We start from the raw sequence: 10,362 nt of genomic DNA, 5'->3' as shown, positions 1-10,362 counted from the left end.
AAGTCCCATTAAACCCACCCACCCTTGTTTGTTTCATACTGTGGTTGCCCATTTCAGCGTTGACAAATTCCGCGAGAAAATACACGGAGCGCGCCCGCGCCCAAGGAGAGCGCAACCCGCGCTAAGTTACTGGAATTTTATCTACCACTGAGCGCGCCCGCGCCCATACCAAGCGCGACCCGCGCTCAAACACTGGAACTCGACTTCACACTGAGCGCGACCCGCCCTAAAAACACTGTAATCTGAAAATTACTCGTAATCTGAAAATTACTCTTGGCGAAATACGTGTTAAATTTTTCGGATTTCGACAGTTTTGATTCAAACTTTGATCTTTCATATTTTTCAGTGTTCTAATCTCTTATATACACCGAACAACGCGCATTACAAAGACGCTATTCATAAGCGAAGCAAGGGCCTTGTCGTATTCCTTTCTTCCATACCTCGCATTTCCAGTTAGAGGTTTTCTACTAGTATATCAGAATTGTTTGGAGTGTTGCATGTTTAGTTAAGCTCAACTTAGTCTTGCATGAGATTAAGGTCTGGTCGAACAAAAACAACGAACGTAATTACACGGCAACAAACAAGTCTATCTAGTACACCACCCACGACACCTCTAACTACTATCACACACACCATACCTGACATAATGGCTGAAGAAAGAGAGACTCCTCTCTCCGACTTTTACAAAGCCTTGAGCGATAGCCCTAAATCGTGCATCGTTCTAGCAGACCCAGTGGGGGATTTTCGAATCCCCCCAAACATATTTAATTTGTTACCCGTTTTTCATGGGTTAGACCATGAAAAACCTTATCAGCACATGCGTAGGATTGAACAAGTCCTTACAACATTCCATCATCCTACGGTAGGTGCGGAACAAATTAAACTGAGGGTATTCCCTTTCACATTAGCCGATAAAGGCGCCTTGGTTAACTGCCCTAAGCTAGTGTTCTCTGGACTTCGTGGGCTAAACTTGTTCAAATGTTTATGGAACATTTTACCCCCACCCTAAAGACGGATGAGATGCTTTCCAAGATTCATTTTTCCGGCCGTAATCCTCATGAATCATTTTCTGAGGCATGGAATCGTTTCACCGATCTCCTTATAGAGTGTCCACATCATAACTTAGCTAAAGACACGTTAGTTCATGCCTTTTTCAAAGGTCTTCTACACCACCATAAAGAAGTCCTTGACATAATGAATGGGGGTAGTTTCCTAAGTAAAGGAGCCTGAGAGGCTTACAAATTTTAGAAGACCAAACTAAACGGAATAATAATTGGGGGTAGTGATGATATCCCCCGCTTAGCTAGTTCTTCTTCAACAGTAAAGGCCGCCGGTATGTTTGAGACGAAAACCGATCCAGAACTTAAAAATTTACTCGAATCTCTAACTAAAAAAAGTAGAGGCTATTTCTCTTTCAACAAAAGCCTATCCCGTCATGAATGTAAACTCCAACCCATGTAATTTCTGTTTGAGTCCAGAGCACCCTGACGATTATTGTCCTCTAGCTTATGAACAACAACCACCAGAACAAGATAATGTTTACTCTATTAATAACTATCCTATTCCTAACGCCCCTTGGAGACAACATCCCAACTTCAGTTGGAGAAATAATCAACAAGTAACACCTCCAGGGTACAATAATCAAAACGTTAGGCAAGCAAACAATTATAACCAAGCTCCACCTAGGCAAGGACAAGGACAAGGACAAGGTCAAGGGAATTATAATAATTATAACAACCAAGCGCAACCACGACAAGGTCAAGCACAAGGTCAGAATAATTATAATAATTATAATACCAATAGAGGTATCATTCCGGTTAATAATAATAACTATCACAACCCACCCATAAATAATCAACGAGAGATAGTTCCAGTCACACCACCCGTGACTACTACACCTACACAACCGGATCGTATCGACGCCTTTATACAAGTTACCCAACAACTTTTCCAGACAATGACTCAATCAAACCAACAGATTTTACAATCCATAAATCAGGGCATACAATAGTTAGCCCAAGCGAAAGCCCAACCAAAAGGCGTGTTTCTAGGACAAGCAATACCAAACCCTAAAACAGCAAACACAGCCTTTGAGGTAAACGGTAATTCTAGTACGGAAACTACAATCGTAGGTGACCTAAATGCCATCACCACTCTCCGCTCTGGAAGAGTGGTTGATAACAAAGTAACTACGCCTATAGTTACCCCATCCGTAATCCCTACACCGGATATCGAACTAGATACCGCAATAGAAACGAGGAGCCTACCGCGGTAGAGGTACCCGAGTTAAATCACAACCAAAGAAACCGAAAAGCCAAGGTTACACGCAAAGTAGAGCCATATCAAAATATAGAAGCGAAACCACCGCTTCCTCAAAAATTAGCCATGCTAACCAGGGATACAAACTTTGAGGAAATTAGGAACGTTTTCAAGAATCTAACGATAAACCTTCCTTTTCTCGAAGCTATTAAAAAGCTACCTAACCACGCTAAGTTTCTTAAAGAGTTGTGCACTACTAGGCATAAGACCAACATACCTAAAGACGCTTTTAACCGAAAGCAGCCCCCAACTTTATCCGAAAATAATGGAATTGTTAAGTACAAGGACCCTGGTCGTCCTACTGTAAAATGCACCTTAGGAGATTCCCACACGACGACCGCCTTATTAGACCTGGGGGCGAGTGTTAACTTACTCCCGTATTACTTGTATAAACAAATAGGTCTACAGGAAATGCAACCTACAAAAATAACGTTGCAATTAGCGGACATGTCAATTAAGTATCCTAAAGGTGTAGTGGAAAACGTGCTTGTTAAGGTTCAGGATTTCTACTATCCTGCTGATTTTGTTATCCTCGATACAGAAGTCGCTAATGACTCTGTACCGATCATTTTAGGACGCCCCTTCTTGGCAACTGCCAATGCGCTTATAAATTGTCGCGATGGAAAGATGTCCTTATCTTTTGGCCATCTTTCTGTCGAGGTAAATGTTTTTAAAATGATGAAACAGTTACCAGATTCGTCTGTAGATGGGGAGGTTAGCATGATCGAGAGTTTAGCTCAAGATTATTTTAACAACACGTTTCCTGAAAACAATATGTACAAATTCCTTTCTTTTGGAACTTCAGATTTTGTAAATGACTCCTACTTAGAGGAAGTCAACACCATCTTGGAGTCCACACCAATGGTAGACCCATCGGTTGCTCCATATATCGATTCACGAAGACTTGCTACCTAATCAAGTCTTCATTACGCAAGATAAGGACACTTATGAAACATCAATGGACATTCCGTCCACACCGATTAAGCAAACCTCTTCCCCGGAGTTAAAATATATTCAACTTGATCCGATGGTAGTCACCCGATAATTATATCTTTTACTGTTAACTAAGGATGAAGAGACATGTTTAATAAGGGTGATTAGGGAACATCGGTCTGCGATTGGTTGGTCCCTAGCCGACATTAAGGGAATTGACCCTAATATTTGCACTCATCGTATCCATTTGGAGGATAACGCCAAGACTTCGCGAACCCTCGGCGTCGCTTGAACCCCGCCATGAAAGAGGTGGTTAGGGAAGAAGTCTTGCGATTACTGATCGCGGGTATTATATACCCAATCTCCGATAGCGAATGGGTAAGTCCCATTCATGTAGTTCCTAAGAAATCGGGGAGTTACCATGGTAATGTAATCGGGAAGGGTGACTATGTTGTCACTCAAGGTCCTATGAAATGGAGAATCAGTATTGATTACGACGTTTAAATACTATGACACGAAAGGATCACTTTCCTTACCATTTATAGATCGATGCTAGAACGCGTCTAGCTGGGTCATGCCTTTTATTGTTTTCTAGATGGCTACTCGCTATTTTCAGATTATTATTGATATTGATGACCAAGAAAAGACAACCTTCACATGTCCCTTCTAACATATGCCTATAAACGAATGCCTTTTGGCCTTTGTAATGCCCCCGTACCTTCCAAATATGTATGCTTCATATATTTAGTGACATGGTAGAGCTTTTATGGAAGTGTTCATGGATGATTTTTCTATCTATGGAGACTCCTTTACGTAATGTTTGTCTAACCTGTTTAAGGTCTTGACACGGTGTGAAGAAAAGAGCCTCGCTTTAAATTGGGAAAAGTGTCATTTCATGGTCAAAAAGGGCATAGTACTAGGTCATATTGTATCTAGTGATGGCATCGAAGTAGATAAAGCCAAACTAGATAAGATAGCGACCTACCTAAACCACGGATCGTCCGGTGAGATTAGAGCCTTTCTAGGCCATGCAGGGGGTTTTATAGGCGTTTCATTAAAGATTTTTCAAAATAGCTAGGCCTTTAACTAACCTGCTTTTGAAGGATGCAAACTTTGATTTTAATTTTAACTGTAAACAGGCTTTTGAAACCTTAAAAGCATGCTAACCATCGCACCTATTATATAGCCTCCCCGATTGGTCTAAACCTTTCGAACTCATGTGTGATGCTAGTGACTATGCGGTTGTGTGTCTTCTTGGGGCGAAAACTAGATAATAAGTCCACTCATTTATTTATTATTCTAGTAAAACATTAAACGACGCCAACGGAATTATACAACTACTGAAAAAGAATTCTTAGCTGTCATTTATGCTTTAGATAAATTTCGTCCTTATTTGGTTGGTTCTAAAACTTTAGTTTACACGGACCATGCAGCCCTTAGGTACCTTCTTGCAAAGAAGGATGCTAAGCAAAGATTAATCCGATGGATTCTTCTCCTGCAAGAGTTCACATTAGAAATAAAGGACAAAAGAGGGGGTCGAAAACGTAGTTGCCGACCACTTATCTAGACTTACAAATGACGATAGTAGTGATTCTGAGTCCATACCGGACTCTTTTCTTGATGAGCATTTGTATGCTATTTTTTCATCACCATGGTATGCGGACATCCTAAATTATTTAGCGGCTGATGTTATGCCTTATAATTGGACAAGAAATGAACGTAAGAAGTTCTTGGCCAGAGTCAAGTTATACTACTGGGATGAGCCCTACCTTTTTAAGTATTGTGCGGATCAGATTATTCGTCGTTGCATTCCCCGATGGGAATATAATGAAGTTCTAACGTTCGCCATGACAAAGAGTGTGGTGGCCACTTTAAGCGGAATGAAAACAGCCGCTAAAGTTCTTCAATGTGGATTTTATTGGCCTACCCTTTTTAAGGATGCCCAAGTGCATTGCAAGACGTGTATTTGTTGCCAACAACTTGGGCGAATCACGAAGCGTAATATGATACCATTAAATCCAATCTTGATAGTAGAAATTTTTGATGTTTGGGGTATTGATTTCATGGGCCCTTTCCCTGTTTCCCACGGTTATATTTATATTCTAGTTGCCATGGACTACGTGTCTAAATGGATAGAGGCCCTAGCTTGCCGTAGCAATGACCATAAGACCGTTGTATTTTTTATTAAAGAATATATTTTCTGTCGGTTTGGCATTCCTAAAGCCATCATTAGTGATGGTGGAACACATTTTTTGCAAATGTGAGTTGTTGCATCCCTAGTGAAAAAGTATGGAGTTACACACAAAGTAGCAACTCCTTATCATCCACAAACTAAGCGGACAAGTAGAAGTTTCTAATAGGAAAATCAAAAAGATTTTAGAAACAACAGTAAATCCTAATAGGAAAGATCGGGTCGAGCGTCTATCGGATGCCTTATGGGCATATAGAACTGCTTTCAAAACTCCTATAGGTATGTCTCCCTTTAGACTTGTATTTGGGAAACCATGTCATTTGCCGGATTGAATTAGAGCACCGCGTTCGTGGGCTATAAAAAGCCTTAACTACAATATTGATGAGGCGGGTGTCAAACGCAAGTTACAATTAAATGAGCTTGAAGAAATCCGTGGCGATTCTTACGATCTCGAAAGGATTATAAAGCTAACATGAAACGTGTTCATGATAAGCATATCTTGCGCAAAAGAGTTTGTGGTCGGACAAAAGGTTTTGCTTTACAACTCCGTCTCACATATTTTCCTGGGAAACTAAAACCCGTTAGTCCGGTCCTTTTCTCGTTTCTCAAGTCACCCCTTACGGGCAATTACCTTGGTAAATCCCAAGGACAACAAATACCTTTCAAGTTAATGGTCAACGATTAAAACATTTTTAACTTCTGCCCCCCGATATAGAGGAAGTCCTTTTACAGGACCCTATATATGATGAATGACCCTTGTCATTGGTGTACTTCCTTTCACTTCCATTTAATGGTAAGTGCACCATTAAGGTAACCGGGCCCTCCCTATGGAGTGTGTGGCTGTAAGTACCGGATCCTAAGTCCACGGTTCACATAGTTCACGTTTTCCACTCTTGCATGTTTTCTCGGATTTTTGAGTCATGTTTCTCTATGGTGTGAATTATGTCTTTATTTGGTTAATGTTTTTGCTTATTAAAAAAAAATAATAAAATAAAATAATAATAATAATAATAATAATAATTGTTTTCATTTTTAGATATAGATATATATCTAAACCCATAGAACTAGCAATCCAACAAGTCTTGGGAATCTGACTTTAAACGACCCATGTTAAAACAAATTTTGTGTTTAAAAATTTGTTTGGGGGTGGGAAATCAGTCTTTCCATCCGGATTGCTCGAACTTTCTATTTGTGTTGCTTAGGTCCATTAGTATAGTTCATTGGGGGTGACGTCATCTAATTTAGTGTTCATTCGTTAAGCGATAACTTTACGTCATGCACGCACTTCGAGGCGTTTTCCACTATCTTATATGTCACCCACGGTCGGAATAGAGTAGTTTATGGATCATTGGATTGGAAATTCTCTCCTGATCATTTCCATATCTCATTCGCAAAAATCGGACCGATAACGAAGCGGGAAATTTAGTTTGAAGTTGCGCTAAAAATCGACGAAAGTCGAAAAATCGAATTGGGCTTTGGGCCAACTCGCGCTCACCTACAGCGCGCCCGCGCCCATCCTCCAAAACTTAATCGCACTTCATCTTCTCAAACCAACTTTCACTAATTAAACCCTAGCAACCAAAAATTCAAAAATAAATAAATAAAAATAAAAATAGAATACATCAAAATAGAAACACCACCCACGCCCTTTGTGAAACACCAACACAATCTCCAACCGTTTCCACCAAGAAAACACCCACCAATTCAAGTTTTCAAACCTGCCACCGTAACCACCACCGCCACCACCATTGTTTCTCGTTGTTTTTTATCAAACTCGCCTCCCCCACAGGCTACAAAAACCATTAGTTATCTAAGAAACTTCAATGGCGCTACGACGAAGAATGTTGCGAGCACGCGTTTTGAGGCCGACCATTTCGCACCATTTTTTATGACGCCAATATGATTAAGAGGGGATTGGAACAGACTGTGGTATTCGACGGAGGAGTTCTATCACTATGATTTGGTAGAACAGTTTTATAAGAAATGAGAATTGGAGGGAAATAGGATTTTCATTAGGATAGCGAGAACGAGGAGGAAATGCTTGAGGCGGTTGTTGGTCGAGCTATTAGGAATCACGCTGAAACCAACCTAGATACGACCATTCGGGAATCCCAAGATACCTGCAGTTCCTGCTTTGATGAAAGATACGGTCATAGAGGGTGAATACAATACGATATCTCATTCGTTAAGCCAGACGACCACGAGAACCAATCAACCGGGCTATAGCTCGGTGGATTGGTAGGAACGCCCTCGGGAAAGACAAAGTCAGGCGACATCGGACTTCGTGTCCGTGACGTTCTTCTGGATTTTGCAAACGAATGAGTGTAATTTCTGCATCCTCGATGTAATTTTGAATGTGATTAGAGGAGGGGGAAGAGCATGGCTTCTTCCCGTATTGATCACTAAGATTATGCTCTCATTTAGAGCTGTCGCTAAATCTGCTCCTATTAAGATCAAATTGCATTCTAATGCAAGTATTTATAAGGAATGCATCCAAGAGACTTGGTCGTTGTCTGCAGAGAATAAAGTTGAGTCGAATAATGAAGGCGAAGATATGACATGGTTGGTTGAGGATAATTTCGATAGTCATACTTCTAATTTAGAACGAATGATAATGCTGCAAACTGGTTTGCGATGCAGTTATCGTATCTGTGAAGATATCCGACATAGACAAATTGTAATTCGAAATAAGCAAACGAACTTTCAGACGAGAGTTGAAATGCTCGAAAGGGGTCAGGAAGATATCTTGTCTAACTTGGAGATTATCCACCAGAATCACCAAGCCCAGTATGCAGTACTCAAGACTGAGATGGAAGCACAGCGCTTGTTCAGGATAGAGATGCTACGACGTATGCCACTCGTGGATGAGTCTGTCTCAGCTGAGTCTGAGAGGCATGAGCGTCGTCGCCGCAGGCCAGATGGCTCAAGCCATTCTTCACCACAGAACCAGTCTCCATCTCAGGGACCATCTTCTTCACACGCCTAGGTGTTCACCATCAGTTGTGTCCTGTTATTTCATTGTTTTTATTGTTTTGTTAGTGGAATTTTATTTCAGTAGTTAGATTTAAATATTAAGTTGTTTGTTTTAGATTGCTTGGATTTCATATTATTTTAATATAATTTATTTTGATCATCTTTCGTAAGGTTGTCTTGGAGTAAAAGTTGAAAATTAGGCCGATATCGGCATATCTATGATTTTTTGTAGTGGTAGCATGATATGTAGGAGAGTTTAGAAGTTACTATTCTAAACCAAGTTTAAAAGATACCAGGGTTGTTAGGAAATCAAAACTATGGTTAGTTTCCGTTTTCGGGTTTGGCAGATTTCTATTTCCGGAAATTGCCTTAAAAACAATTTGGCAACTTGCCGATTCGTTTTGGAAACCCAGAACCTATTTAAACTTCCATCATTCTACACTCACAACCCACACTACACCCCACAATCATCTCTCACCTTTCACTCCAAGCTTTTTCAGCTTGTTTTTCTTGTAAACTCTGTTTCTGAACTTGCTGGCCAGCGCCAGGAGGCCTTCATACGCACTTTTGTCGAAAATTTTGTTGAGAGGCGCTGCGCGCAAGCAGAGCGACTTCGCCCTAAAACACTGTAAATTGAAAAAACTCAAGAAGGCCAGCCAGCAGCGACCAGCTCAAACAGCTCAAACAAATTCCAAAACCTACGAGCGACCAGCGCCTATCTGGCGCCCAGCGCCTCCTCCCGTTAAGCACGAAAATTCCGATTTTCGGGTTTCTTCCGGTTTTCGCAGCTGTTCTACAGAGTAGTTTTGAGATGACACCTCCTATAGTGATTCCCGAACAGTCATTTGAAGACTTGATGGGAACCGATACCTATGGAGCATCGTTCCGCGACCGGATCGTGCAGTTAGGATGGCGGCATCTTCTGGTGAGTGATGACGATTCTTTTTCACCTAAGCTAACTGAATTCTTCTATAATAATATTACTTTTTATTGTACCCAAGAAGGAGAACAAAAATTTTCCCTTGCTATTGATGGCACGACTATGAAATTCAGTAAGCAATTGATAGCTTTGGTTTCGGGGTTGCCATTACCTGACCCTATGCACACGTGGGGATATATGACAGATAACTCATACCTATATGAATATGCCTATTTCCATGAGTATTATGGGGGAGGGTGTTTAAATATCATGGACCAAGACCAATATAACATCGCCTACGAGTAGCCTATCGCTGAATGTAGGCCTGACCATGTTGTTCATCATGATGAACATTCTAGAAACGGCGGTTTACTTACGCCAATAATATCGGCGGTGATGTTTTCCTTGCTTTAGGCCGAGGGGCGTCGTCGGTATGACATTCCCGAGTTTTAGTTGCTACTCTGAAGCGAGGCCATACCTTGAGGCATAAGTACCTTCTTATGCCCTTGGTTTGGTTTGCCGCATTATGCGGCTTGCCTACCCATATTCGTACCGCGATTACCGCACCGTTTGGGAAAGGGTCGAAATCATGAGACCCACCAATCGTAATGGTAAGATCATTCTCGAGCCATGACTTGGCGGGATGGCAGGTGCAACCACATTTGGTTGCCCCTTACACCCCATCGGACCCAAATAACACTAGAGAGGTTAGCACTAGTTGATGATACCACGGAAGAAGCGTGGCAAGTTGTTATGGCATGGCAGGATCGCGAAAAGAACCTCATATAGAAGAGGAGGATGACGAGTAAATCTTTGGGGGTGTAGGTAAGTTTTTAGTTAAGTTAGTGTCTGCTTATGTCCCAAGCAATTTCATTCTGTTAACCCCATAATGGGTGGAACTCTTATAGAGTTGCATCAGTTTTTTTTTTTTATATTTACTATATTTGTATGTTTTAACCTTGTTTTGCAGATGTTCCTGAATTTCACGCGCTTCAATGGTATTTTTCCTACCCTCTTTATTTAAATG

The sequence above is a fragment of the Coptis chinensis genome, chromosome 5 (assembly GCF_015680905.1).
Source record: "Coptis chinensis isolate HL-2020 chromosome 5, ASM1568090v1, whole genome shotgun sequence".
NCBI classification, from domain to species: Eukaryota; Viridiplantae; Streptophyta; class Magnoliopsida; order Ranunculales; family Ranunculaceae; genus Coptis; species Coptis chinensis.
This window is presented reverse-complemented; position numbering follows the sequence as displayed.